At 41.1% G+C, this 27,485-nt stretch overlaps 1 long non-coding RNA gene across 1 annotated transcript in view; it reads left to right on the forward strand.

Annotated features, from left to right (window-relative positions):
• The first annotated feature begins 1,310 nt into the window (after nucleotides 1-1,310).
• LOC138149608 (uncharacterized) overlaps nucleotides 1,311-27,485 on the forward strand; it is a 64,315-nt gene continuing 38,140 nt past the window's right edge. Inside the window, exons 1-2 of the long non-coding RNA XR_011165363.1 lie at nucleotides 1,311-1,497; nucleotides 8,931-9,002. This is a non-coding gene — a long non-coding RNA (uncharacterized lncRNA). The remainder of the gene's footprint in view (nucleotides 1,498-8,930; nucleotides 9,003-27,485) is intronic.

A 27,485-nucleotide genomic window follows, 5' to 3' on the forward strand; every position in this document is an offset into this window, starting at 1 on the left:
TTTACATAGGTTGCTCTATCCATTACTCCTTGTTTTGCATTCTGGAGCCAAGCAAAATAAGTCTGATCCCTATTCCAAATGACAGCAAATACTTAAGACAAATTTCTAGTCCTTCGCCCTCTTCTTCCACTCAAATCTTCTCCTTTAAACTACATTACCTCTATCAAAGGCCCTCATATGGTTAAACATAAGATCCTTCACCATCCTGATTGATTACAACACTAGTTAGTAAATGATGATTTATGTATATCTTGTCCTCCTGCTTGACTGTCATATTTTCACCTTTTTATCCTCAGTGCATAACAATATCTTTGATTCTGTTTAATTTAACAGGCAATTAATAAGTACTTACTCTATGCTAGACATTGGGATAAGGATTTTCGTATTCAGAGACCCAAAACAAACACACAAAATCTGAAACCATCTCTGACCTCAAGGAGTTTACATTTTACTGATCATAGGAAGAATGTAATAAATGCTTGTTGAGTGGAATGGATTGGAATGGAAACTTGTCCAACCTTCTCATTTGAAAATTTAGGAAATTGAGGCCTGGAGTAGAAAAGAGACTTGTTCAAGGACCTGGGCTGATCAGAAAGATCTAACCTAGAACAAAAAAGCGCTGACAGGTACGGAAATGCAGATGTTTCCTACCATCTCTCAGTTCAACAGAATTCTCTTCAAATGAAATTCCTGCTTAAAATAGGCAATGCCCTACAGCTGTCAGATGGAAAACCGACCTAGGTATGGCATACCTTAGAAGCACAAAGGTTTAATCTGCTGTCTTTAATTGTTATAGTAGCTATTAGAGCTAGGTTTTCTAACCCAACCTCACCTCTTGTCATTCCCACCCATTCTTCCTGCATCTCTCTGCTTAGAAGACAAAGAGAATCTTACAGGACATTAGTCAGGCTGCCTTCCTTTCTCCCCACCCCAACACAAGTCTCATTTTCCCTTATTGTTTTCATTCCCTGCTCCCAGCAAGAGAAACTCACTTAAAAAAGGAAAAAAAAAAGAAAGAAACAGAAAAGGCAGCTGCTCACAAAGGAAATTTAGTTGTCAAAATGAGGGCTGGGGCTTTTCACAGTGCTTACTGGAACTAACCAGAAATGCTCAACTTTGTTTTGTCTTCTCAGAGAATATCCTCTTTTATGAATCCAGAGACTCTGAGGGTGGCGAAAGAACTTTGAGCATGAAATTGTGTGACTGGAAATGATTTGTTGCTTTTGTGTTCCAGTTCCAGGGCCTTTCGAGTGATGGGCTTTGCGACAGGGCGGGCACACTGGTGTCTAGGGGAGGCTTTCCTTGTGCCTGGAGCCTGCTTCTGTGCCACTGAGGCAAGTGTGAGTGGTGAGCAGGGCTGAGAGAGGGGAAGCCACTTCAGAGACAGTGGAGGGTGGAGTTCCCAGAGCAAAGACGCCCAGAGGACTTTGGAGGTGGCCAATGTTGCAAGCGACCAGAGAGTTGGGACTGCTGGTGGCTGCTGGATAAAAGCTTGTAGTAAGTTTGGGGGGGTGTGTATGGGAATGGGGTGGCAGATGTTTTCTTTTTCCTTTTCATTTAGAATGCCTTAGGGACAGTTGAGTTTTCACAGGCCTTGGGTGTGAGAGAATGAGACATTTGGGCTTAAGTGCAGATGATGTGTGTATTGACTTGGTGCTTTGAGAGTTAAGTTTGGGGTTTTATTTTATCTGCATGTCAGGGCTAATTTTAGTTAGATTATGAGGTCTAGGGCTATATCTTTTCTACAGGGACTATTACTATCTAGCATATTCATTTCTATAGCATTGTTCACTGAAAAGCACCCTAGATTTAGAGTCAGAAATCCTTGGTTAAAATGCCCTTCTTTGTTAATTGTTTCTTGTGTGACTTTGGGCAAACCACTAGCCTTCTGCCACGGGGGTGTGCTGGAGCCAGCTCCTCAAGCAGATCTTAAATCTTCAGTGTGGCATTTACATCTAGGAAATCGGCAAACACTACAAATCAGGACTTGATTTATTGTTCTGTTGATTACTTAGACTTAAGAAAGAGATGGAGAAAATGCTGATAATATAAATTGAAAAGTGTAGTGTGAACATGGTTCTTCCAACCCCCCCCTCCCCCAACCCCGTCCCCGCCCAAGCCAGTTGTTAAACATTTACAAGCTTACCACTGTTGCTGGCCCTAGGAAATGAAGAGGTTGAACTAGATTATCTCTAGCCTCTCTTCCAGCTTTAAATCCATGATCCTATGTGTACAACACTGTGATATCTGTTATCAGAGGCACAAAGAGACAGTCCAGGGTGTAAAGAGTGGTAGATAGGGAGTTAAGAGACTGGGTTGTAGTCTAAATTTTGCCACTAGTACTACTGTATGAATGTGGACAAAACAGTTCATTTCTCTGGGTCTGAGTTTTCTTGTCTTCAGAATGAGAGGGTTGGATTAGTTCATTTTTGTGACCCCTTCCAGCTCTAATGGTTTATGAGTCCAGGTATTGCTTCAGAACTGGAGAGACAGTCTCCACTGAGGTCACTGAAAATTTTTGTAAATTGCCCTTTACTAAAGGGGAGAAAAGAGGAGAGGTCATTTTTCTCTTCTCTGAACCACATTTTTCTTGGAGAGAAAATGAATATCCAGGAATTGGGTTGTTTCTCTAGCAACAATGGAGTTGAATCAAGGAAAGAGACAACTCTCTGTCTGAAGTTGGAATCCATATTTCATTGGGGGTTGTACCTCGTGTGTGGCAGAGCTGAAGTGGACCTTGACATGTAGATGAGCTCTGAAACTTTGAGCTTCTCATGCTTCAGGGCCCCTATGTGGAGGGGAAATAGCCCAAATTACTTCAGCATATATAAGACACAAGCCCGTGGACTTTTGTTTTGAGCATTTTTGATCATGGATAAATTGTTCCATCAGTAAAGTGCTAATAAGCTGAATATTGAGGTTGAAGTTATTTTTGTGGGAAAAGCATCCTTGGAATATCTCCAGAAGACCTTTCCATCCAGGAATCATGTCCTATGTCATACATAGTATGGAGAAGTTTGAATGATGTTTAATGAGCACGTGGGTACCAGTGATACCGTTGCTGAATACTCAGCGGTTTTCACCCAGGGTCTCTTAGCACTTCTTCCATGAAGGCTTTCATGACAACCTCAACACCTTTCTCCTCACACTCTTCTCTGTTTTATGCTGTTGGAGTCCAATAATGAAATTGTGGATTTAAAGATGGAAGAGATTGTAGTTATATTTTAATCTGACTCTCATTTTATGCATGAGGAAACTGAGACCCAAAGGGGTCTCACAGTCACACAGTAAACAGCATAGCCTAGGCTCAAATCCAAGTCCTCTGATTACAAATGCAGTTCCCACTTTTGACTGCACTAGGATTTATATGGAGACTTTTTACTAGAGACAGAGGGATGGAAGAGGTCTTATGATGGGTCCATTTGGAGAACACCCAGCCACTATGAGCAGAACCTCACCACATGTCCAACATAACTGTGACAAACTGGAAACCTTAGTGGATCATGTCTGAAACTTTAGGGAAAAATCCCCCTGTTTTTAAATTTGGGAAAAGAGCTAGGGAGAAATTGTGACACTCTTGACATTTTCAAGGACTGGTCAAGAATTTAAAAAAAAATTGAAAACAACACTTTTTTAGCCATAATCCCAAATGTGCTCTAATTATACTGTTACATATTTAGATGAAAATATTATTCTGGCTGCCAGAAAAGAGTGAGCATGTGTGTTTAGTAATACATAGTACAACCATCCAGACAAGGAGCCCAACTGAATACTGACACTAAGTGTATTCTAATCTCTCATTTAAACTGGTATTGATCAATTCGACTTTACACTCATCTGTCCAATTTTTGCCTAGTATTAGACTCCAAACAAGACCTCTTAATTCTACCAAGTCAGGTTAGGGAACTTGGAGATGAACTTTTGGAATAATTGGGTTCTTAAATTTGTGCTCCTTCCCTAAAGGCAGGAAACAAGATGGGTGTAACCTTGTGGGACTGGCACTTGGATCTCCTGGACTCTAAAGAAAAGCAGAATAAACTCAGAAGGACTGGATGTTGTGCTGCTTTTTCAAGATTGATGCACATTGGCCAACAAGCAATGGAAGCAGGAGATTCCTGCACAGTCCAAAGTAAAATGTGGTCAATGTTCATTAGTACCAATCAACCCAGGGCCCAGATGACTCACTTAACTCCTCCACATGACTTCCCTTCCCTTCCCTTCCCTTCCCTTCCCTTTCCTTTTCATATTGTTTGAGTCCCAGTCAACTGAGAGGCAGCAGGTGTTTATTTTAGGCCAGCTTGACCTCAATTCAGTCTTTGGCCAGATGGAATGATCTCCAACTGCCTCTGCTGAACACCCATGTCTTAATACAGTGGTATCTTTGTTGCACAGAATCCATTTTGTATTCTGGTTTCACCTCATTTCTGTTCCAAGATTATTCAGTTTCTTGGTAGAAAAATTCCCTTCCACTTGCTACTGGCTGTACAGTGCTTTTCGGAGTGGTTCAGATCATTTGTGTTGAGATTAATTAACTAATTGCTGATGTCTTGGGGCTAAATTGCATGTTTGCATGTCAGGATGCTATACATAATTAACAAGCCCACTCAATGAGGGAACTGGCATTATGTACATGGGTTATGACAGTTGGGGCAAATGTGAATTGGAGGGGACTACTTTCATTAAATTATTCATAGGTCATTTGTTTTCCCTGTGCCAGTTATTGTCTTTAGGAGAGCACATGGATAAGGGAAACTTTGGGAACAGACCAGTAAGAAACTCCTCACACTGTGGCCTGAGCCCCACTTGAAGCTCTGAAACCAGGGCTCCTAAAAGTGAGTGGCATTATATGTTACATTCAGATAAATGACTTCATAAAACACAGAGCCAATATAACCCCTAAGTACAACTGGCTACATGCTACAACTACAGCAGCCTGTTTCAAGAACTGAAGGAAAACATTTGGGTTAGATGCCTAGGTTGCTCATGATTCTGATTCTCTAAGAATTCACAAAATACTTGTCCCTAGTTTAGTCTTATGAAATCTCTCTATAAAAGAAACTATGGGACAACAAAATGTTGTCAGGAAATAGTATTTATCACCATCAACCATTCTCCTTATACTGAGGGCCAATGTGGTGTAGTTGGGGAAAAAATAACATTGGCTCTGTCCTTTATATTTGTATCTTCAGTTTGTTGGACAAATTTAGAAAGAAAAAAAAGAAAGGAAGGAAGGAAGAAGAGGAAGGAAGGAAGAAAAGGAAGGAAGATAGGAGAAAGAAAGAAAGAGAAGGAACAAAGGAAGAAAGAGAGGAAGGAAGAAAATATGGTGGGAAGGAGTATTTTTCATTAAACAAAACAGAAAACTAGATGATCACACATTTAGAGATGCAAAGGATCATGGAAGCCATATAATTCAATTATGTCATTTTTCAGATGGAGATGAAGAAACGTAAGGCCTGTAGAGGTTAATTTGCTTTCCCAAGGTCATCCAGTAGAAAGGGGCAGAGCTGGGATCAGAATCTGGCTCCTTTGACTCCAGATCCAATGCCTTTTTTCATGGAATCACTTTGTCTCCTATTAGGGAAAAATTTGAAAACAGAACTTTGATTTTGGACGACAGGTTTAAATCATACTTCAACTCAACCTCCATCAGCCTCCGTTTCTTCCTTTGTGAAATGAGAGGTCAGGACTAGAAGACTTCTGAGGTGCCATCCAGCTCTAGACCTATAATCAATCCTATGATTCCTTTGCTACTCACGACTTCTCTTGTGATCTTGGGAAAATCACTTAGCCTCTTTGGACCTCAGTTTCCTCCGTAAAATGAAGGAGCTGGACTAGAGGGCCTCTGAGGCCCTGTGCAGTTCTAGATTTATGAAGCTATAGATAAGAGTAGACCACATAACACTCATCATGGTCAGAATCTTCTGGCCCCTTCTGGTGCCTATAATTCAGTTCACATGCATTTATTATTAATGATGCAGTTCACTTTCAGATCCCCAGGTCCTCTTGACTCCAGGCCCAGCGCTCTATACATTGCATCACTTAGCTGGCATACCTATAAATACTAGTGAGTATTATTATTTTTCTTCTTATTAAAGTTGTAATATAAGTGCATAGGAGAATTTAAAAGGGAGTGTTATAAAAGGTTAAAGGAGGAAAGGGTCATTTTTATCTGGGGGAGGGTCAGGGAAGGCTTTATGGAGAAGGTAGCATCTGAGCTAGAACTCTAAGAAAAAGCAGAGGAAGGTTGGAGACCATTCCAGGCATGGAGGAGGGATATGCAAAGCTCAGAGATGAGAACAGGCAAGGCAAAATTGAGGAATCTTAAATAGTCCAGTTTGGATAGAAATGCTAGGTCTGTTCTCTGTCTTCATTGGAGATGGAAAGTCTACTGGATGAATGCCCCAGGAAAAAGTCACTAAAGATAGAAATACTAGGGGCATATACCTCCATTTTCTGTGAGTGCCCTGCTCCTGTCCCTGATGATTGTATTTCTGGAATTGGACAAGGCAGATGAGACTAATGGGAAGTAACATAAGACACAAATCAACTTCAATGAGAAATGGTGGAATTATTTTTTCAGCTGCATGTCTAGGTACTATTCAAAGGGAAAGACGTGTATTGAGAAATAGAGTCACAGGGTTATTTGGTCTCTGTCTCTGGAGTTGTATGCTGTAGCTGTTGGCTAGCTGTCTGGCAGATATAAACATTTAAAAGTGGATATAGTTTGGCACATATTCATTATGTAAATAACTGTCAACTCTTTCATTTTGAAAAGGGCTGCTTCCTGTGTGCTTTGTATAAGTTTAGAAAATGAATACTGGCCATGCACGTGGAAGACCTTGTCAACCCAGATCCTTAGAGCTTGGCGGTCAAAAAGACCTCTCAGATTTGAATGTTTAGGGTCTGGACAAGGTTTCAAAGCTGTGACTGAAAGTGAGTGAATAAGGAGTCAAATGTGCCTATCATCCATCTCATGCATAGTAAGTGCTTTTTGAAAGAAGAAACTTGTGAGGGGGGAGCTTGACATGATGGATAGCAAAGTGATTTTGGAGTCAGGTAAGATCAGGGTTCAAATCCTTACTCTGCCATATATGTATTCTGTGTCCCCATCCAGGTAAATCACTGCATGTCTCAATGCTACACTCAAGCCTCTTAAGTTATAGAGTAGGCATTAACCTTCATTGGGAGAAGGATTTGCCACACTAGGAATTTCCTTCTACCAATGAATTCTCATATCCGCCCTGCTATAAAAAAGGAGAAACCTTGATATATACTTTAGATGCATTCATTCATTCATGAAACATTTTTTAACGCTTACTGTTTGTGTATAGAAGTGCATCTCGGTGGCGCAATGGATGAAGTGTAGGGCCTAGAGTCAGGAAGACATGAGTTCAAATCTAGCCTGAGACACTTAGTTGTGTGACCCTGGGCCAGATACTTAACCCTGCTTGCCTCGGTTTCCTCATCCACTAAAATGAGCCAGAGAAGGAAATGGCAAACTTCAGTATCTTTGCCAAGAAAACCCCAAATGGGGCCACGATGGGGACACAACTGAAATAACTGAACAATAAAAGTATGTGTAGAGTACCCAAACTAGGAGTCAGGGATACAAAGTTGAGCTCATAAGAATGTTGGTTTAGGGCAGCTAGGTGGCGCAGTGAATAGAGCACTGGCCCTGGAGTCAGCAGAACCTGAGTTCAAATCCTACCTCATACACTTAACACAAAAAAAAACTAGCTGTGTGACCTTGGGCAAGTCAAAACCCCAATCGCCCTCCAAAAAACAAAAAATAAAAAAATAAAAGGCAGGTAAGAATTCAGCAGGGGAAGAAGGGCAGGGAAGAAAGGTCATGTAAAGGCCCTAAACCTTTTGCCTACTTTGCAAGTACAAAGATAGGGAAGTAGGAGGCAGCAGTATATATTCAGGAGATCAGTAAAGGTCTAGTCTGGTAGGGTCACAGTGAGGAGTAAGTAATATGAACATAGAGGGAATTAATGAAAAGATAAGATTGGAGAGGGAGACAGTTGTCTGTTTGTGAAGGACCTTGAATGACAGACAAACTTTAACCAAATGAATTTTTTAAAAGTCAAAAGTTCTAAAGCATCACTGTCATCTTCATCATCCTATCCCTTTCCCCTTCAACCTGAGTTTTAGTAGTAATTTGTTAACGTACAACATTAAAGTAGATGATTTAGATGCTTGTATTAAGGTAGATTTGACTAAACCTGTTCTATTCTTGGTTTGACCAACTATACCCTTACTAAGTCCATGTTGTGTGTAGTACTGTTAAGTAACACTGAAAAAAACCTAGTGTTTCTCTCCAGACCTATGGAGGGGGAAAAAACCGTGCCATCATTTCTACAATGTCTGTATCTGACTATCAGTGACAGAATTATCTCACACCATCATGTAGTATTAAAACCCTAAAACTCCAGAATGTGAGAATCATAAGTCTCTTCCAGACATAAAAAGTCATCTCATCAAGCATTTCTTAGGTGAATTGGGCTAGAGAAAAACAGGATTTGAAATATACTCCCCTACCCCCCACAAAAAGGCCAAACAAATTATTTCAATTTATACATAATTTTCACATTCAATATTTTTGGTTGGGGTGGCTAGGTGGCACAGTGAATAGAGCACTGGCCCTGGAGTCAGGAGGACCTGAGTTCAAATCCGGCCTCAGACACTTAACTAGCCATGTAATCTTGGGCAAGTCACTTAACCACAATTGCCCTGCCCTCCCCCCTCCAAAAAAACTCAACAACAATATTTTTGGTTTTGCTTTTGCCTTTTTGACATTCTGTATTTATTCTATCTTCCATGTTCTCTACCAGCTCCAACATTCTGCATTCTAGAGTGCTCAACTGTGACATTCTGTATTCTAATGGACTTTCTAGTTCTAATCAGGTCTAATTTCCTTGTTCTAGGAATGGTAGAAGCTCGTGTTTCTGTAGCCTGTTGAGATTTACAAAGCATTTTCTTCCCAACAATCCTGTGTGGTAAGTAGTGTAAATATGATCATCATCTCCATTTTATAGATTACGAAACTGCTCAAAAGCTGAAATGAATTGGCCATATTCACACAGTAAGTCCTAAAAGAAGGATTCAAACATGAGTCCAAAGTCAGCATTCTCTCCACTTTAATGCAGAAACTCTCATTTTGGATAGAAAAATAGTAAGCTGTTCATCTGTGATGCTTTCAATACACCAGCTTCCCCAACATACACAGATCCTGTTTAACAATATGGTTTAAATGAGGTTGAATCCCAACTGGCATTGTTTACATTTCTGGCAGAATATTTTGGTCACATAACCAGGTGCACATGGAATCTTGGTAACAATCACAAATCCTAAGTGGGCATGAAAACCCAACATATGGTTGGCTGAGGTTGGACAGCCTTTAAGGTATACATTAGTCATCAGTGTTTACATTCTATTTTTTATTGAAATTTCATCAAAATAAAAACCAAACCAATTGTTCCAAAATCCTCTCTGATTCGTGGGATGTTCATTAAATGTTAGTGTCAGAAAGGCTATGAAATAGTAAAACTGAATTTGTTAGACAGAGTGAAGAGTCAGTGCTCAGGGCTGTCCAGTGCAGGCAAAATCAATATCCCCCATTGGCAAGGAAGGAGTTAGGTAGGAATTCAGCCCCTCAATGTAACCCAGAGGCCTCTTTGAAGTAATATAGTTTGACTCATGCTAATTCGTGAGACCAAGTAATGAACTCATAGTCAGCTGGTAAATATGGTTTTAAAATATGACTTTTCAAAACAGCTTTCCTTTAGACACAATTGCTTTATTAACTCTCTCTTGACAATAAATGTAAGTGGGACTGGCACTGTGATTTCCAAGGAAATGAATTTTTAGCTTCTGTAATATTGCTGCTAATTCTCTGCCAAGAAATTGTGCCCACTGGAAAAAGCAACATAACATTAAATGATGGTTTGTCTGAAATTAAGTGAATTCCTTTTGTCTCTTTTGGGTCATTGCTCTTGTCTGGACTCCGTCAGTAACATAAGAGGGTTAGATTGGATAGCCTCTAAAATCCCATCAAAATCTGTTGTTTTTGTTTTTTTTTTATTAAAAAATTTTTTGTTGCTTTTTGGAGGGACAATTGGGGTTAAGTGACTTGGCCAAGATCACACGGCTAGTAAGTGTTAAGTGTCTGAGACCGGATTTGAACTCAGGTCCTCCTGACTCCAGGGCCGGTGCTCTACTCACTGCGCCACCTAGTCTCCCCAAGGCTGTTGTTGTTGTTGTTGTTCAGTAGTTTCAGTCATGTCTGACAATTTGTGACCCCAATTGGGGTTTTCTTGGCAAAGATATTGGAGTGGTTTGCCATTTCCTTCTTCAGCTCATTTTATAGATAAGGAAACTGAGGCAAACTGGGTTAAGTGACTTGCTCAGGTTCACATAGCTAGGTGTCTGAGGCCGGATTTGAACTCAGGTCTTCCTGACTCCAGGCAGGTGCTCCAGCCACCAAGCCACCCACTGCTCCTATATTTATGGTCTGGGGTCCCTCTTAACACTGACATTCTATGTTCTAAGGGTCCTTCTAATTCACACATTCTGTAATGCTATAGTTCTCTCTTGGGGATTTGCGAAATTAGCTTATGTCACCATTCAGCAGAGACTCTAAGAACGTCTGATGGGGGAGTCTTTTCAAACTTGGTGACACTCTAGTGAGTTGATTGGGGATAGGTGAATTAGACTTGACTATTATATTTGGAAGGAGTTACTGGGGATCTATTTAATGCTTAGGACAGATAGTTTTGTTTGTACCAGAAGACTTCTCATTGTTACTTGGGTTTAAAGTGTTGCGTATTTCCGACCTAAAGAATGGGAAGCCAGTACCTTTGACTGCTGAGTAGTTAAATATACTTACATGGTAGGGCAGGACCTTCAATGACTGCCTCTGAGAAAGGCCTTAATTCTCAGTGTGTGTGTGTGTGTGTGTGTGTGTGTGTGTGTGTTCTCAGTGCATGTGTGTATATATATGTATATATTCATATATATATTTATATGTGTATATGGTTCCCCATTTTTATTGTTGAACTTCATCTGGTGCAAAGGTTTCAACTAGAGAGGTAATTTAGAGTATTGTGGCATTTCCTTTCTTAATTAATCCCAACTGTTGCCTTCGTAGGACAGAAAGCATCCGTATTTGATGAGGACATTATGGCTTCATCACTGTGGCGATGGGCTCTTCCTGCCGAGTCTGTAAACACCAGACAAGCCGCAGAGTTCAGGAAGGCTTCGTGCTCTGGTTTGAATTAGGCCCCAGACTCGGGGAGCACCCAGCTGCGCCTTCCTGTAACGTCTGTCAGTCTTCCAAAGCTTGTTAACATGCTAATATAAAAGGAAATAGGACGGACTTCAAGGAATTTACAACTGGTCTTAAACTTCAAAGACGAAAACTACATCTATTCAATACACACACAAACCCAATCCGTGTCCTCCCCTCTTCTTCTTCCCCCCCAAAAAAAATCTAATAAAAGTACTGTTAGCATACCAGGGACAGATCTGTATGTTTTGAACATTATAGCCATAATCCATGATGTCACATACCCAGTTGCAACACTAAGCTTTTGTGTATTGTGAAATAGGGTGCAAAATCAGTCTGACTGATGGAAGACAAGATAAATATTTCTCCAGACCTTGGGAGTAAACCATTGACCCTGACTTTTTTTTTTTATTATAAGAGCAGCAAAGCTATCCTTTAAGCTTCTTTTTTGGAGGTGGGTTGGGTAGGATGCCCATCCCGTTGCCTTGCCAACATGACATCCTGCTTCTTCAAACAAGGTGGAACACATTCTATTGATTCTGCTGAAGGGGGATTGCAGGGAAGGCGAATGGGAGAGGCCGGGACACGAATGGGTGATTCATTTTCTGAGTCGGTCTCTTGGTGATTTTCACAACAAATATAAAATTGTATCTTTTTTTTTTTTAAAGGTATAATCAGGGAGGAAGAATATCAGCCAAAACCATCTTTATCTCAGCTAGATTGGGTGTGGATACCAAAGCCCAGTTAAAAGGCTCTCATTAACCTCCTATTAACATTCTCAAGTTGGAATGTGAATAATTCAAAGGAAGGAAAATGAAAGTCCCATTCATAATGTGTTTAATAGTTTTTGCCCTGGACTCATTCATTCAAAGAGCTTTAATGAATGCAGACTCTGGGTGTGCATAGTACTATACTCTGGCTCCTCTCTAACACTGAACGCTTGCTTCCACTTGATCTCTGATTGTTTCCCATGTGTACATGAAGGAACAGGTCTCTGTTGGCATAGAAAAGGACTGATTCTTCTGTGGCAGTGGTTCTATCATTTTTTTAGCACCTCCTGTGTGACTAGCAAAGTTACTTATTTCACTCATTCACATTCATCTATCTAAGCATTGACTTTGGTGAAACCACACTGGAGTAGACTGACCTCAAAAATATTCTCTAGTGTTTCCCTTATGGATCCCTCTTATCTTCCTAAATAGATTGTAAGATACAGTGTGTATACAGATGTCAAAATGACGTGGTATGGTGGGAAAAACAAATGGTCTCTTGTCTGGACTCTGATGCTTAACAGGGTAAAGTTTCTCTTCCTCTATAAAAAGAGGAGGCTGAATTAGATGATCTTTCTAAGGTCCCCTCCAGCTCAGACATGCTATGTCCTAAGGTCCTTTCTAGAGCTGACATGCTGTTTTCAGATCCTTTCTAGTTCTGACAAGTTATGTCAACCCTCCTCTTGCTCTTTTTCTCCTTCTGCCAAACCCCCTCTTCTATAGGAAGCCTTCCCTAACACCTCTTAATTCCAGTGCTTTCCCTCTTGTAATTATTTCCTGTTTATCCAGCATATAGTTTTCTCTGTCTAAATTTGTTTGTGTGTTGTCTTCCTCAGTGTAAGCTTCTTGAGGATAGGAACTGTCTTTTGCCTCTTTTTGTATCCCCAGTGTTTAGCATACTACCTGGCATACTGTAGGTGCTTAATAAATGTTGATTGATTGATTGATGACGTGTTCTATGTTCTAAGGTCCTGGTTAGCTCTGACATTCTATGTTCTATGTTTCCTTTCAGCTCTGGCATTCTGTTGTCCAAATTCTTTCCAGGTCTGACATTCTGTGTTCTTTATTCTAAAACTCCTTCCAGTTCCAATATTCTATTTTCTAGGGCTCCTCCACCTTTGGCATTCTGTATTACACAGAATTCTGTCTGGCTCTAGCAGTTTACATTCTAAGGTTCCATCCAACACTGGCTTTCTTAAGAATAAGCAAGAAATGCTAGTCTGGAGTACAATTCTAAAATTAGGATCAAGTGATAAAAACTCCAGGTTGCCCTTCTAGTCTTTAAGGAAGGTTGTCCTTGGCTTGTGGAAGGGCCAAGCAGCGTCCCTCCCTGCCGTTGTAGAGTGACTCAGGTGCTCAGTGAGGATTTAGGGTTTGAAGATACTTTCTTTCTTTTATATGCATCCAAAGCCATGCCAGTGGCAGACAGAACATTTTGGTCCCCTGGGCCAGCCAGGGCTTGTTTATGTGGCCAAACTGTGGAGCAGGGATCCAAAAGCCGTGGTCTTGCCATTTGTTTCCTTCAGTGTGTTGGGCCATAGCCCATTCTCCTGGAGTCACATCAACAGGGCCTTGTATCAGCCTGTGTGTGTTTCATTCTAAATGGAAAAATGACAAAGCCTCTTATAAACTGAGCTGTTATTCACACTGTTCTTTCTCTGACAGGCTGTTAGAGAAGTTGGGAGAATAGGTGCTACTGTTATACTTTTGTTATTCGGTGCTAATTAGAACAAACCTAAGCAGCAGAATTAGAAATGGTTTCCAAAGAGGATTTATTGTTTTAATGGGAATGAAACAAACTCATAATCTAATCCCAATGAAAGGACCCTGGAATGGAAGGTGAGACATTGCATGTCAGATTTGACAGGTTTTCTCCGAAGGTAAATACCAATCCCTTCTGAAACCACTGGTATACCCACCTTAAAAAGGTGGAAGAAAAGAGAATCAAAAGTCCTTGGGGCTTTTTGGTTATTATTTTTATCTATTAAACGGCTGGGAAGTAAATACATATTACCTTTTCTGTGGTCATAAGCTTGCAACTAAGACAATATTTGAGAATTGCCTGGAAAGGTCTAAGGCTGACTTTTGATCCACTGGATCATGTAGTATTTTATATCCAAAGAACTGATGTCAGGATGTTGTAGAGGGGGCAGTCCCCTTACTTTCCCCACTAGATTCTGAGTTTCTAGGGATAGGGACAGTGGCTTTATAGCCACCAAGATATCTGATCCCTGGGCCATGTACAGAGGAAATGCTCAGGCCTGTGTGCACATGAAAGCTTGGTTCCTGTCCCTCTCTCTCTTACTCTGTCTCCTCTTTCTCATTCTTTGTCTCTCTCACTCTTTCTCCCCATATATTTACATATGTATGCATATGCACAAATATGTGGGAGTGTGTGGGTATGTGGGTTTGTGTTTATATAGAGGCAACAAGCCAGTCTAGTGGATAGATTTGGTGTCAGGACTACCTGAGTTTGAATCTTGATTCAGACACTCAAATTGCTATGGGATGATTTTGATCTGTAACATGGAATAATAATAGCACCTAGTTCCCAGGGCTGTTAGGCTTGGTATGATCATCAAATGAGATAATATAGGTAGAGAGCATTGCCAACCTTAAAGCACTGTATAAATGCTGGCTATTATTCTATATGTCTATATGGATTTGTTGATGTAGCATTGGGGATCACAGAAAAGCACTTTTGTAGAGAAACCATGATTGGCAATCTACTTTTTTGTCACTAGTTTGCCCCTAGCTTAGTCTCATCCCCGGATATTATCCCAACTTTCCCTTCATCTTCAAGGCTCTTTGGCTAAGAGGATTCTTTTTGTTTGTTTGTTTTGAAGAGGCAATCTGGGTTAAGTGACTTGCCCAGAGTCACACAGCTAGTAAGTATCAAGTGTCTGAGGTCACATTTGAACTCAGATCCTTCTGACTGCAGGGTAGGTGTTCTATCCACTGCACCACCTAGATACCTCCTAAGAGGATTCTTCTCTCAAGCCTGTGACCTCAGTCTCCAAGATGCTAGCTTTTCTCTCCTGGAGGAAAGTCAGTCCCTTTTAAACAAATGGGATATGTCAGCTGGGAGTCTAGGAATAGGGATTCTAAGTCAGAATCTAGCCCAGATGGTGCTAGGGGCCCGTTTTCTTCTTAGGTCTCAATTATCCCACTGTTTCTTTAAAAAAATTTTAAAAAAGGTCACTCTTTAGGATCATATTAATAAGATGTTTTCCCTGTTACTGATTGCAAAGGGACCTGACTCTGTGGTGTAACTTTCCCTATTAGGCAGGAGGGCTGGGATGCTAGTGGGGTGGAGGGGGACTGTCTTTCTCAGCCTGATCATTATTCATATGCTGTTACAATGCTGAGACATGACTTATTTGCTTGGATTTTTTGCAGTGTAAGAAGCCTTCTAATGTGTGTATGTGTTTAGCACAGTGATTTAGCATTATACCAGCACTTAACACACTGCCTGGCACATAGTACTGATTGACTCTTTACATGCTAGTAACCTGGAGAATGAGAGACCTTTGTATTGATGGTAATTATTCTTGCTATTATTTTAGGAAGGTCTCTTTCTGGGCCCCAGTTTCTTGATCTGTAGAATGAAGGGGATAGATTGATTGATCTCTAAAGTTTTGTTCAGTTTTAGTATTCTGTTTCCTGTCATATGTGTATAAGGACTCCATATGCAACCTTCTTGTCAACCAATTAATCTGTAAGTATTTACGGAATTCAGCTGAACCCAGCAAGCAGGTGGGTAAAGGTATTATTGTTAAGTTGTTGTTAAGCCACATCCAGCTTTTCCTGGCCCCATTTGGGGTTTTCTTGGCAAGGATACTGGAGTGGTTTGTTATTTCCTTCTCCAGCTCATTATTTATAGTTGAGGAAACGGAAGCAAATGGGATTAAGCGACTTGTCCAGGGTCACACAGTTTGTTAGTGTCTGAGTCCGAATTTGAACTCAGGTCCTCTTGACTCCAGGGCAAGCACTCTATCCACTATGCTACCCAGCTGCTCTATTTGGAGGTGCTGGAGATTTTTTTTTAAATGAGTTGAGGGATTTCATTGGTATAGGGAGTCTCCAGTGTGGAATTTCCATCAACCAAGTATATTTCCATCAACACCTATCCTGCAATTTGTTGTTTTAGAGTTCCTTGGGGCACTGAGGGGAAAGGTGACCTGACTAGCCAGGATGCCTTAGAGGCAGAATTTGAATCTTGGTCTTCCTGATTCTTCCAACCCTCTATCCATTCATTCCCTTTGCCTCCGAGGATACAAAAACAAAAACAAAAAAACAATCAAGGAGAAAGTACTGCCTCAAGGAACTTATATCCTACTGATCACCAGTCTCCACCCAGTTCTATGCTAAACTAAATTGTGAGTGGGCACTAGAGATGGGAGGCATGGATGGTCTCTGCCCTCAAGGATATTAGAGGCTAACTAGAGAATATAGATTGTCTATACCGGTCACTCACAAGGTTATCATGTAAGATCACAGATTTTGAGCTGGAAGAGAGAGAGGTCAGGAAGTCCACTCCCATTATTTTTTATTATTTTTTTTTTAAAGCAGTTGGGGTTAAGTAACTTGCTCAAGGTTACATGGCCAGTTATTTCTGGGTGTGGTGCTAAGTATCAGAGCCCGGATTCGATCCCCAGGTCATCCCAACTCTGGGACCAGTGCTCTTACTCACTGAGCCCCCAGCCCCATTATTTTGTAAGTGAAGCAGCTAAGGTCCGGAGTTACTTGTCCAAGGTCTCACAGGTAGGTAGGAGAGCCAGAATAGGAGCCTAGTACCTCCAATCTAGGGTCCTTTCTCCTGTGCCACACTCCCCTAATCAATCAACACATCTTTATTTAGCTGCTTCTACGAGCAGAACACTGGGAAAGATCCAAAGTTTAGATGAGATGTATGACCCTGCCTCCTGAGGCTTCTAATCTAGTACCATAGCCTGGAACCTCATTCTACATGGTCTTTTATTGTTTTTCTATGTATTCGGAGCCTCTCTAATGCACTTTTCATATCATACTGTTCATTATAGCTATTTGTATTTTTATCTTCTCCCCTTTATACACTCCAGTGGCTCCTTATCACTTCCAGGATGAAATATAAAATCCTCTGATGTTCAAAGCCCTTCATAATTTAGCCCCCTTTCCCCCAACTCTGTGATCCAATGACACTGGATTCTTTGTGGTTTCTCCAACTGGACCTCTCTCTACTCTGAGTATTTTCACTGGAATATCTGTGTCCCCTGGCTTCCCTGGCTCCCTTCAAGTATCATCTTCTACAGGGAGCCTTTCCCAACCCTGCTTAATTCTGGTGCAGGGTGGGAAATCTACAGTCTCGAAGCCTCAACTTGAGGACCTAGAGGGTCACATGTGGCTTTGTGGCTGCAGATTCCTCACCCCCATTCTACTGCCTCCCCTCTGTTGGGTATTTCAAATTTGTCTAGTATGTTGTCTCCCCCTTAAGATTGTGACTTCTTCAAGGTCATGGTTGATCTTTTGCTTTTTTTTTTTTTTGTATCCTCAATGCTTAACACAACGAATAACACATAGTAAGTATTTGATGTTTATTGATTAACTGCCATCTAGACTGTGATCATTATGAGGGAAAGGGACCATAGTTTGTATCATGTTATTTCCCTGTTTTGAAAATTTCAATGGTTCTCATTGCCCATTTCCACATTCTCTGCTCTAGCCAAAAGGATCTAACTGCTGTTCTACAAACACGTTACTCCATCTTTCTCCCTTGTGCTTTTATATGCCAGACATGTACTCCCAACTCACTGCTGCCTCAGAGAATTTTTAGTTCCCTTCAGGTGATGTACCATTTTCTACAGGAAGGCTTTCCTGATTCTTCCCCTCCCACCCCAACTGTTAGCACTTGTTCCCTCCTGAAATTGTCATGCACGGACTCATCTGCTCATATATTTTATTTCCACACACCACTTTCCCCAACAGAATGTAAGCTCCTTGAGGGCAGGGACTTTTTCTTCTTGTAGTTGTATCCTCTGCACCTAGCCCAGGTCCTGGGGGAAAAAAGTGAGCACTTAGGGAATGTTTGTTGAATGAGTTTCAGTGGATTCTCTTCCCTAGCCTACACAATCCTCTGTACACAGTGAGTAGTTAGTAAGTATTTACCTTTGTCATAAATACTGTAGGAGATCAGAGATATGCTGGGGGAAATCCATTTGGGCCTGGAGAGTTAGGAAGGCTTTAGCATTTCAGAGCTGGAAAGAGCTTCAGAGACAAGCTTGGGCCTCAGAGGTATTACAGCCTCTGAGAGTGATCTATCTAAGGTCACTTGGGAGGCTAATAAGTGAGAAAGCAGTTCTTCCCAGCTCTTGTACTTCCTTCCTGTTGATGCTGGCTGAGTCATTTGATCCTTATGGCTCTCATGTTCCTCACCAGTTAAATGAGGGGATTGGACTAGAGGAGCTCTAATGTTTCTTTCAAACAGTCCATCTATGAGGTTCTAAGTTGCCCCTCTTGTTGTTAATAATGTTAATCATTTCCTCTTAGTATCATTATCTGGTTAGGGAGCCCCATGGTCAAAGACAGCAAGAAACAGATGAAGTTTTTTTGTTTGTTTGTTTTGTTTTTGGTGGCAACAGTGAAGCATCTTGGGCTTGAATAGGAGCTTTAGTTTTCTTCCACAGTGAATGGTCCCCAAGGGTTTGTATCTTCAACCCTGCCGCCTTGGATAAGACTTTGTGCCGCAAAGTGCATAGTACCCCCAAAAGAAGTCAGTATCATAAGGTGAGTTTGCCTTATAGGGAACAAAATGAAATATATGATAGATGTTGTTCAGTCATGTATGATTTTTCATGCCCTTACCTGGAGTTTTCTTAGTAAAGATACTAGAGCAGTTTGCCTTTTCCTTCTCTAGCTCATTTTACAGATGAGGAAACTGAGGCAAATGGGGTTAAGTGACTTACCCAGGATCACACAGCTAGTAAGTGACTGAGACCAGATTTGAACCCAGGAAGATGAGTTTTCCTGACTCCAGGACTGACATTCTATCCACTGCACCACCTAGCTGCCCCATTTCATCTTTAATCCTATGGAATTATGGTTGGTCATTATGCTGATTGGAGTCTGAATTATTAATTCAAGGGCTGATGGAGTCAAGCTCCAGGTAGGTAACTCCAGTCCTTCCATGTGAAGATGAATGACCTTCCTTGCTTTGGGTTGGTTCCAAGAAGCTGAGAAGCAATGGGACACAAGGGTTACCCTTTCCTGACTCAAAAAATGATGACCCAGTTCTTTACCAGTGTTCTTTTCCAATGCAACTTTTGCCTTGTTCCTACAGGTAGCCCATTTCCAAGGTCTGTGCAATAGGGCCATGATTCAGTGTGTTCAGGAGCCAGGAGAAAATACGTAAATAAGAAAAGCATCTGAATAGGATCAGGTAAGACTGGAGAATAAGTGCCAGATGCCAAGATACCATCTCCCACAGTGTAGCAGTAGGCTTGCCTAGGAGACTGTGCCAACCAGTCAAAGAGATGGCAGAATGATTGTTAGAGGTGTGATTATAGGTTGGGGGGGGGGAGGCTGTTTTTCTGTTAGGCAACTTGTTTGAGTCTTATCTGTATTAATCATTTGGGTATGGGGGAGGCAAGAAATGAATCCACTCCTGGCTCCAGCAGTCACAAAAAAATAAAGGTATATAATAAGAGAGTAGGGAGTTGGGGCAGCTATGTGGTATAGTGAATAGAGCACCGGCCCTGAAGTCAGGAGGACCTGAGTTCAGATTCGGCCTCAGACACTTACCATAAAAAACTAGCCATGTGACCTTGGGCAAGTCACTTAACCCCAATTGCCCTGCCTTCCCCCCTTCAAAAAGCAAAAAAAAAAAAAAAAAGAATAAGGAGTCCAGCTAAGCTGAACCAAGCCAAGGACGAGGAGAGATTTGTAACAGCAGCTCTAGCATGTGGTAATTCAGGGAAGATATTTATTTGAGACTTTCTCACCCTCTTCCAAGAAAGGAAGAATTCGTTGGGTTATTCCCTATCCAATTGACTGAATCTTCTTAGGTACACTGAATTCTCACTTATAACACCCACTTAAAGCACGTAATTCAGTATCCTAGGGCATTACCCATTAATTGTGTATGCTGAGTGACAACTCTATGTCTAACCATTTGGGATGATAAAAGTCAGAACTGGAAAGGTCTTTTAAGATCGTCTAGTGCATTTCCTTCACATTATAGTTGAATGAAACTGAAGCCCAGTGAGACTGATTTGCCTGAGAAACCCCATGGTATAATGGATAGAGTGCTGGACTTGGCATTAAGAAGGGCTGAGTTAAATTCTGCCTCTGATAATTACTACCTTTGTGACCTTGGGCAAGTCACTTAACTTCTTTGGGCTTCGGTTTCCTCATCTGGCTTATGGGCCTCTGAAGTCCCTTCTAGCTCTTCATCTATGACCCTACTTCACTTTCTGTAATTACAGGGATAATAACTGTACCTACCTCACAAGGTTGCTATAAGAACCAAATAATATATGGAAAGGGATTTCTAAAGAAATAACAGTCAATATTATCAGACTCTGAAGTAACCCAGATAATATAATAGTAGCTAGCATACATAGCACATTAAGGTTTACTAAGCACTTTACAAATATTATGTCGCTTTATCCTTGCAACAACAGGTGCTATTATTATCCCCATTTTACAAATGAGAGGCACCAGGATTTGGACCCAGGCTCTCCACCTTTCAACTCATCAATATTATCTGTGTGCCATACCACCTTGTAGCTAGACCTGAGAGATGGATAGGATATGGATATGTGGGAAGACATGAGAAGGGGATTCCTTGGGTCGAAAACAGTAAGAGCAGGTACATGGGGGTGGGCTTAAGAATCTGTTGATATGAGGAGAAAACTGACCATAATTAAAGAATGCATATTAGGGCATAGTGGTTCAAAAAGTTGGATTTGTTTGTTAAACTTAGGCCTTGAAGACTGCTAGAAGAGATTGGGTTTCATTAGGTAGCAGTAGAAAACCAAGGAGTGATGGGAACAAGTGACATGAACATGATACTTCACTTTACAGAAAATTATCTGATTATTATTATTTTTTTGCTTTTAGGAGGGCAATTGGGGTTAAGTGACTTGCCCAAAGTCACATGGCTAGTAATTGTTTCAAGTGTCTGAGGTCAGATTTGAACTCAGGTCCTCCTGAATCCAGGGCCAGTTCTCTATTCACTGTGCCACCTAGCCGCCCCCAAAATCTCTGATTATTTCTGAGGTCATAGAATCATAGATAGAGAACTGGAAGGAGCATCAACAGCCATTTGTCCATCACCCCCATTTTCCAAGTGAGGAAACTGAAACCCAGAGAAGTTGTGACTTGCCCCAAATCACACTAGTAAAGTCAGAGTCAGGATTGGAACCCAGAGCTAGTGTCCTTTTCACTATATCCTACTGGCTTTCGCTTTGATTGTAGTACTTATTTCCCTGGCTCTGAACCGAGAAGTGAGATTAAGACTACCAGAAACTTTGGGGCTATAGTAGGGAAACAAGATGAAGGGAGTAGAAATTGCAGAGACTATTCTCAAGGTGAACCTTTAGGTAGGTGAGCAATTAGGGGAGAGAACCCTAGCTTCCTTGTGCAATCCAAACTGTAGAGGGGGGAGGAAAGAGGGAATTTTGGCACTCAACTGTTTCCCAGAGCCCCTCTCTCTTTCTAAACCAAAGAAACTTGGCAGAAAAAAGATAGCAAGGAGCCAGGACTGCTTGAAGGAAACTGAATGGCTAGGTGAGGTTTTGGAGCCCTTCTACATCAGAAGCAGCCCTGCCTTTGGCTCCACACTACAGATGGGAATCATGGCCAACTCCCCCCTACAATGACTTCCTCCAGCAGAAATCTGGCGACTCCATACCTTGACCCATCAGCCTGTACCTCCTCCCTTTGCTACTCTGTGTTCATGGGGCCAAGTAAGTCCTTCCTAAATGTTTTCTCTCTATTTCTGCATGCAGGTTGATAGAGGCAGAAAGTTCAGTCATTAAAGACAGTACTTTGGCTGGTTCTACTCTTATTTGCCAGCTGTTCTGTTAGAAAGGGGCAGATGAGTTGGGAAAGAGCACAGTGTATAATTCTGTAAATTACCCCCATTTTAAAAAAATTTGCTGCCTTCAGGAGCACCTGCTTTAGCTGCTAGTGAAACACTCTTAGGTGTCAACTCTCTGGGATGTGAGATTAGCCCCAGGGGTTTATATGTAAGTACTCTGTTCCCCTGAGAGTTCTTTCAATCTAACTGCCTTGAGATCTCTCCAATTGTGTGTAAAGGGTCATAGTAACTTGTGGCAACTTTATAGCATTGAATCAGAAATACAGAAGGGCCTTTTAGGCCTAGAAGGGGCCATACATTGACAGCAAACTATCTCTCATTTGCAGGGGAGAAATCCCAGTTTCCATTTGTCAACATAGTTTTCGTATTCAGGGTGAGATTTTTTTGGGCTGAAAGGGATAGCAACAGGTCGTTTAACTCATTCTGTACAAGTGACTCATCCAATATCCAACATGAGATAATATAGGCAAAAGGTTTTGCAAACCTCAGAGCATTATATAAATGTCAGCCATTATTATTATTACTATTATTTTCCTAGACAGAAAAGAATGTGTCCAGACTTTAAAAGCCCTCAAGGAAAATTGATTACAGAGCTTAACTCTTAGTGTCAAATTTCAGTGTGTCACAGCCCACTGTCAGAGAGCATTCTCTCAATCTGTCCTTGGGAAACCAGGTGATCATCACTACCATACACATTACTGATATGTAGCCTATTATTAAAAATCATAACTTGGCCTTCGTTACTTGGGGTTAAACAGTCCTAGTACCTGCTTATCTCTGTATAGGCAGACACCAGCGTCCATTCACACCCAATCCAGCCATGATTTGACAGCTCACTGGAATCTCAAACATATAAGTCAGTGTATCTCATTCCTCTTGAATGTTGCAGGCATTCTAATTTTATTTATTTAGTGACGACATGGGAGAGTGGTAGATGGATTGCTGGGCTGAGGGTCCGGAAAGCCCAGAGTTCATCCTACTCCTGATACTTAATAGCTGTATGACCACAAGTACATCACATAACCTCTCCGAGCCTCAATTTCCTCATCTGTAAATTGGAGATGATAAGATTAGGAATTTGCTGGGGTTCAGAAACCTTAAAGCTACACAAATATCAGTGATTACGTCAGCAAGTGGAGAGTCTCATGGTAACACAATCTTGTTTGGCTCAGCGACATCGATTGCTGCTGTTCTTCCTTCTTTCTTAAAGAGGACCAATGACATTATGGGTTGATGTCTTGACTTGCCTATGAACTCGATTGAAGTGAGGCAGAGTTGTGCAAAGTGGTAAATCTCACTCTCTCTACCTGAGTCACTGAAGTCTGATGGCAGGACAAAAGTCAAGACAACTGGCGATGGCCCAGGATGCAGTGGATGACTTTGGCATCTTTGATGTCTGACCAAGCTGCCAGCACTCCACAGCACCTGCTTCAGCTGCCTTCATGGCCCTTGGAACAAAGTGTTCTCCTCTGCCCATTCTGCTGGGGGGGGGGGGGGGAGGGGATGTCTTCACATGCCTGACATGCTTCACATGCTAGACATCCTCCTAATTCACCTACAGATTTGAAGCTCATAGGTTACCCTCGACCTGGTTTAGCCTGTCTGCCAGGACAGTTTTACCGGGGCGTGGCCACTTCGTATGCTAAAGCTTCTTGGAGCCACAAGTGAGAGTTGAGTGATAGGTGGACAACCAAGGTGGATGAGGAGCCTTGGCAAGCCATCCCACCAGAAGAGCTAGTTCTCCCCAAAACCCCATATAACCCGAGATGTCAATTATGTGGCTTTTGGAGGGAAGGGTCTTCAGGGTTAACAGGATAGTATACAGATTTTTTTTTTGTAATGTTGAGGGGAGGGAAAGGGATAAAAAGCCTTTCATATTACTGATGATTCACTCTTTGAGCTAACCAGCTGTCCCATTCGCTCTCAAACATGACAGCATTTAGAGCTAGGAGAGACCTCAGAATTCATGTCATTCAAACCTTTCATTTTACAGAAGAAGAAACCAAAGGCAAAAGAGGGTGTGACTTCCCTAGGGTCAGCAGGTAGAGATCTGAGTAGTCATTGGACACCAAAACTGAGGCCCTTCAATGATAATATAACCTATCTAGCAATGGTTTCTACTGACCCTGAGGGAGGTCACTGTCTAACAGAAGAAACCTGGGACTGGTTAAGACACAACTAGAGGGGCGGCTAGGTGGTGCAGTGAATAGAGCACCAGCCTTGGAGTCAGGAGGACCTGAGTTCAAATTTGGCCTCAGACACTTAACACTTAGCCATGTGACCTTGGGCAAGTCACTTAACCCCAATTGTCCTGCCTGTCCCCCTCCTCCAAAAAGCAAAAATAAAATAAAATAAGACAGAACTAGAAACTAGGGACTAGTTCTTTGGCCTTTCATAACTTATTTAACCTCTTTGGGGCTGTTTCTTTGTCTATAGATAAGGGTAGCAACATCTGGTCATGTAGTAATAATGAGAGTTAACAGATGGGCAGCTCTGGCTGTATATTGGTTCTTCCGAATGCTAAAAACATGTAGAAGGCCTCCAGCACATTGGGAAGATAGTCAATGGAGGATTTAATGGGAACACGTGGGCAAGAATCACAGGGAATGAGGATGGGTGGGTGATGAACCTTATCAGAGAAGGGACTATCTGGCAGTCATGAACTCAACATCTATCAAAGTGTTTAGGAGAAGAAACAAGCTGTTTTGCCTATAGCCCTAGGTTGATGAGGTTACAATGAGATTGTAGGTGTAAAAGCATTTTGGAGCAAAAAAATTGACAAATTTCGCATCAAATGTAAGCATTATAAGACAGAGAGCCTGCTCTCAAGAGACACACAGGATTCATTTTTGTCTATCTGTTGCCTAGCACAGTGCCTTCACAGAGAATGCTAAGTGTCTCGGTGGATAGAGCCACGCACCTTGAGTCAGAAAGATCTGACTTCAAATGAAGTCTCAGACATTAACTAGCTGTGTGACCCTAGGCAAATCACATAACTTCTGTGGGCCTCAGTTTCCTCATCTGCAAAATGGGGATAATAATAATATCTATCTTCCAGGGTTGTTGTGAGAATGAAATGAAATAATATTTGTAAAGTGCTTTGCAAATCATAAAATGTATAAAAGTGTTAGTTGGTGGTAGTAGTAGTAGCAGTAGCAGTAGCAGCAGCAGCTGAAGCAGTAGTGGTAGATGACTCTTAATAAATATAATTAGAGTCTTGGATCGTTCCATTGCACCCATCACTGCCTATCCTCTGGTTGTTTGTATAATATATTAACTCCCTCCCCCATCTAGTAGAATATAAGCTTCTCAAAGGCAGGAATTATTGTTATCATCCCATAACACAGTGTCATGCATTTAGTAGGCAAAATAAATACTTATTTGTTGAATTGTTTAACTGAATTGATTATTTTGAGGAGCTCAATGTTGAAGGGAAACATATACAAATCTCCAGTGATCTGTAGTCTTCTCCTGGATCCCAGAAGCCTATACCAGAAAGAGCATTACCATATCTTCTCTCCTCTCTGGTTTCAGGAAGTATAATCATCCTAGAAGCCTGAATTTCTAACCAGTAGACCTGGGTTCAAGTCTCTGCTCTGCCCCTTACTAGTCATGCAAATCTGGTCAAGGCTTCTTTGAACTTTAATTTCTCAATTGTAAAATGAGGGTCATGATTCTTGTGCTTTACATTAGTAAGTGCTTAATAAATATTTTTTGAATTGTCAATATATTTGTGAAATATAAAGAGAAAAGTGGGCTCAAAAAGACAAAGCACATGTGACATAAATAACTCACAGGTCCTTTTTTAAAAAAAAAATTATCATCATTACAATTATTACCATTATTATTACACTTACTGTTGTTGTTTAGTCATTTCAGTCCTATCTGACTCTTTGTGACTCCTTCATGGGGTTTTCCTGACAAAGATCCTGCAGTTATTTGTCATTTCCTTCTCCAGCTCATTTTACAGATGAGGAAACTGAGGCAAACAGGATTAAGTGACCTACTCAGGGTCACACAGCTACAAAATGTCTGAGACCAGGTCTGAACTCAAGATGATGAGTCTTCCGGACTCCAGACCCACTGTATAACCAAACTGCCTTTTTTTTTCTTCTGGAAATCCTTTTCTCTCCTTCATGGTATACTCATGAAGTTCCCCTTTTGTGGTTTGTGACTTTTCTGCTTAAGCTCCTTGTAGAGTCACGAAACTGCCTTACCTCAGCATCCCTAATTTGTCCTGATATAGACACTGCTGTTAACTGTTTTGAAGACTATGATGCTAATGGGAATTCTAAAATCCTCTGCTCCTCCAGAGTTTACAAGGTTTTCCTCTGGTCAAGGTAGGGGAAGGAAATTAACTTCCCCTCTCCCAAGTAATTTCCTCTTAGAGGTTTGAGTGGGACAGTTCACTCTTCTTTGCTGCTAGATACTCAAAATTCTCAATGACAAATCATCTTGCTATTTTTTACAGACCCCACAGGTTGAGACAGGAGCCAGCTCCTGCCCTGGCCAATTGTTAAATTTTAAGTCTGAGCATTTACACCTCAGAAATCAGCAAACACCACAAATCAGGGCTTGATTTATGGTTTTGTTGATTGTCTTGACTTAAGAAAGTGATAGAGAAAATGTGAATAGTGCAGATTAAACTGAAAAATATGCCATGTCCACATTTGCCCCCTAAAAGTGGTTGTTAAACATTTAACAGCACACCCCTGCCTAGTGTCTCCTGCTGATCAAAATGTATTTCCTGTGCAATCCAAAGGCTTTCAAGGTCTTCTAAATTCATCAAAGACTTCTAACATCTAGTGTTATTGCCTGACTGACTCAATAGAAGTGGTTTTTTTTCTGCTTTAGGTGTCAGCAGCATCTTTGTTAATTACTATAAATGGCCAGGGATTATTGTGTGATTGATTAAATCAATTATTCCCCACCCTTACAGTATTATAAATCACTTTATAACTGTGATGTGCTATGGAAACGTGAGATTATTTATTGTAACCTTCTCAAGAGTTTAAGATGAAACAGGTTTTTTAATAATATTTATTTTTGTACATTTTGTCATGAGCCTTCACATCTCATAAGCTAATAATAAGCTCCTTGAATACATCTTTTTATCTTCAGTAACAGACATGGTGCTTCACATATTTTATTTTATTCCTTAATAAATTGAATTTCATTATTAAGTTTCTAAATCAGATGTCATTTGATGGAATTGAATTGATTTAAAGGAAGAAAAGACTTCTCAGGTGTGGGTTGAAATAGATGGGATAGAAGTCATTCACTGTCCTTCAATCATGCTTGGTCAATCACCAGCATTGGTTTACATGATATAAACAAAACGACCCCC

Source organism: Petaurus breviceps, unplaced genomic scaffold, assembly GCF_028583685.1.
Source record: "Petaurus breviceps papuanus isolate PSGF00001 unplaced genomic scaffold, PetGlider_PUasm1.0 90847, whole genome shotgun sequence".
Classification (NCBI taxonomy): Eukaryota; Metazoa; Chordata; class Mammalia; order Diprotodontia; family Petauridae; genus Petaurus; species Petaurus breviceps.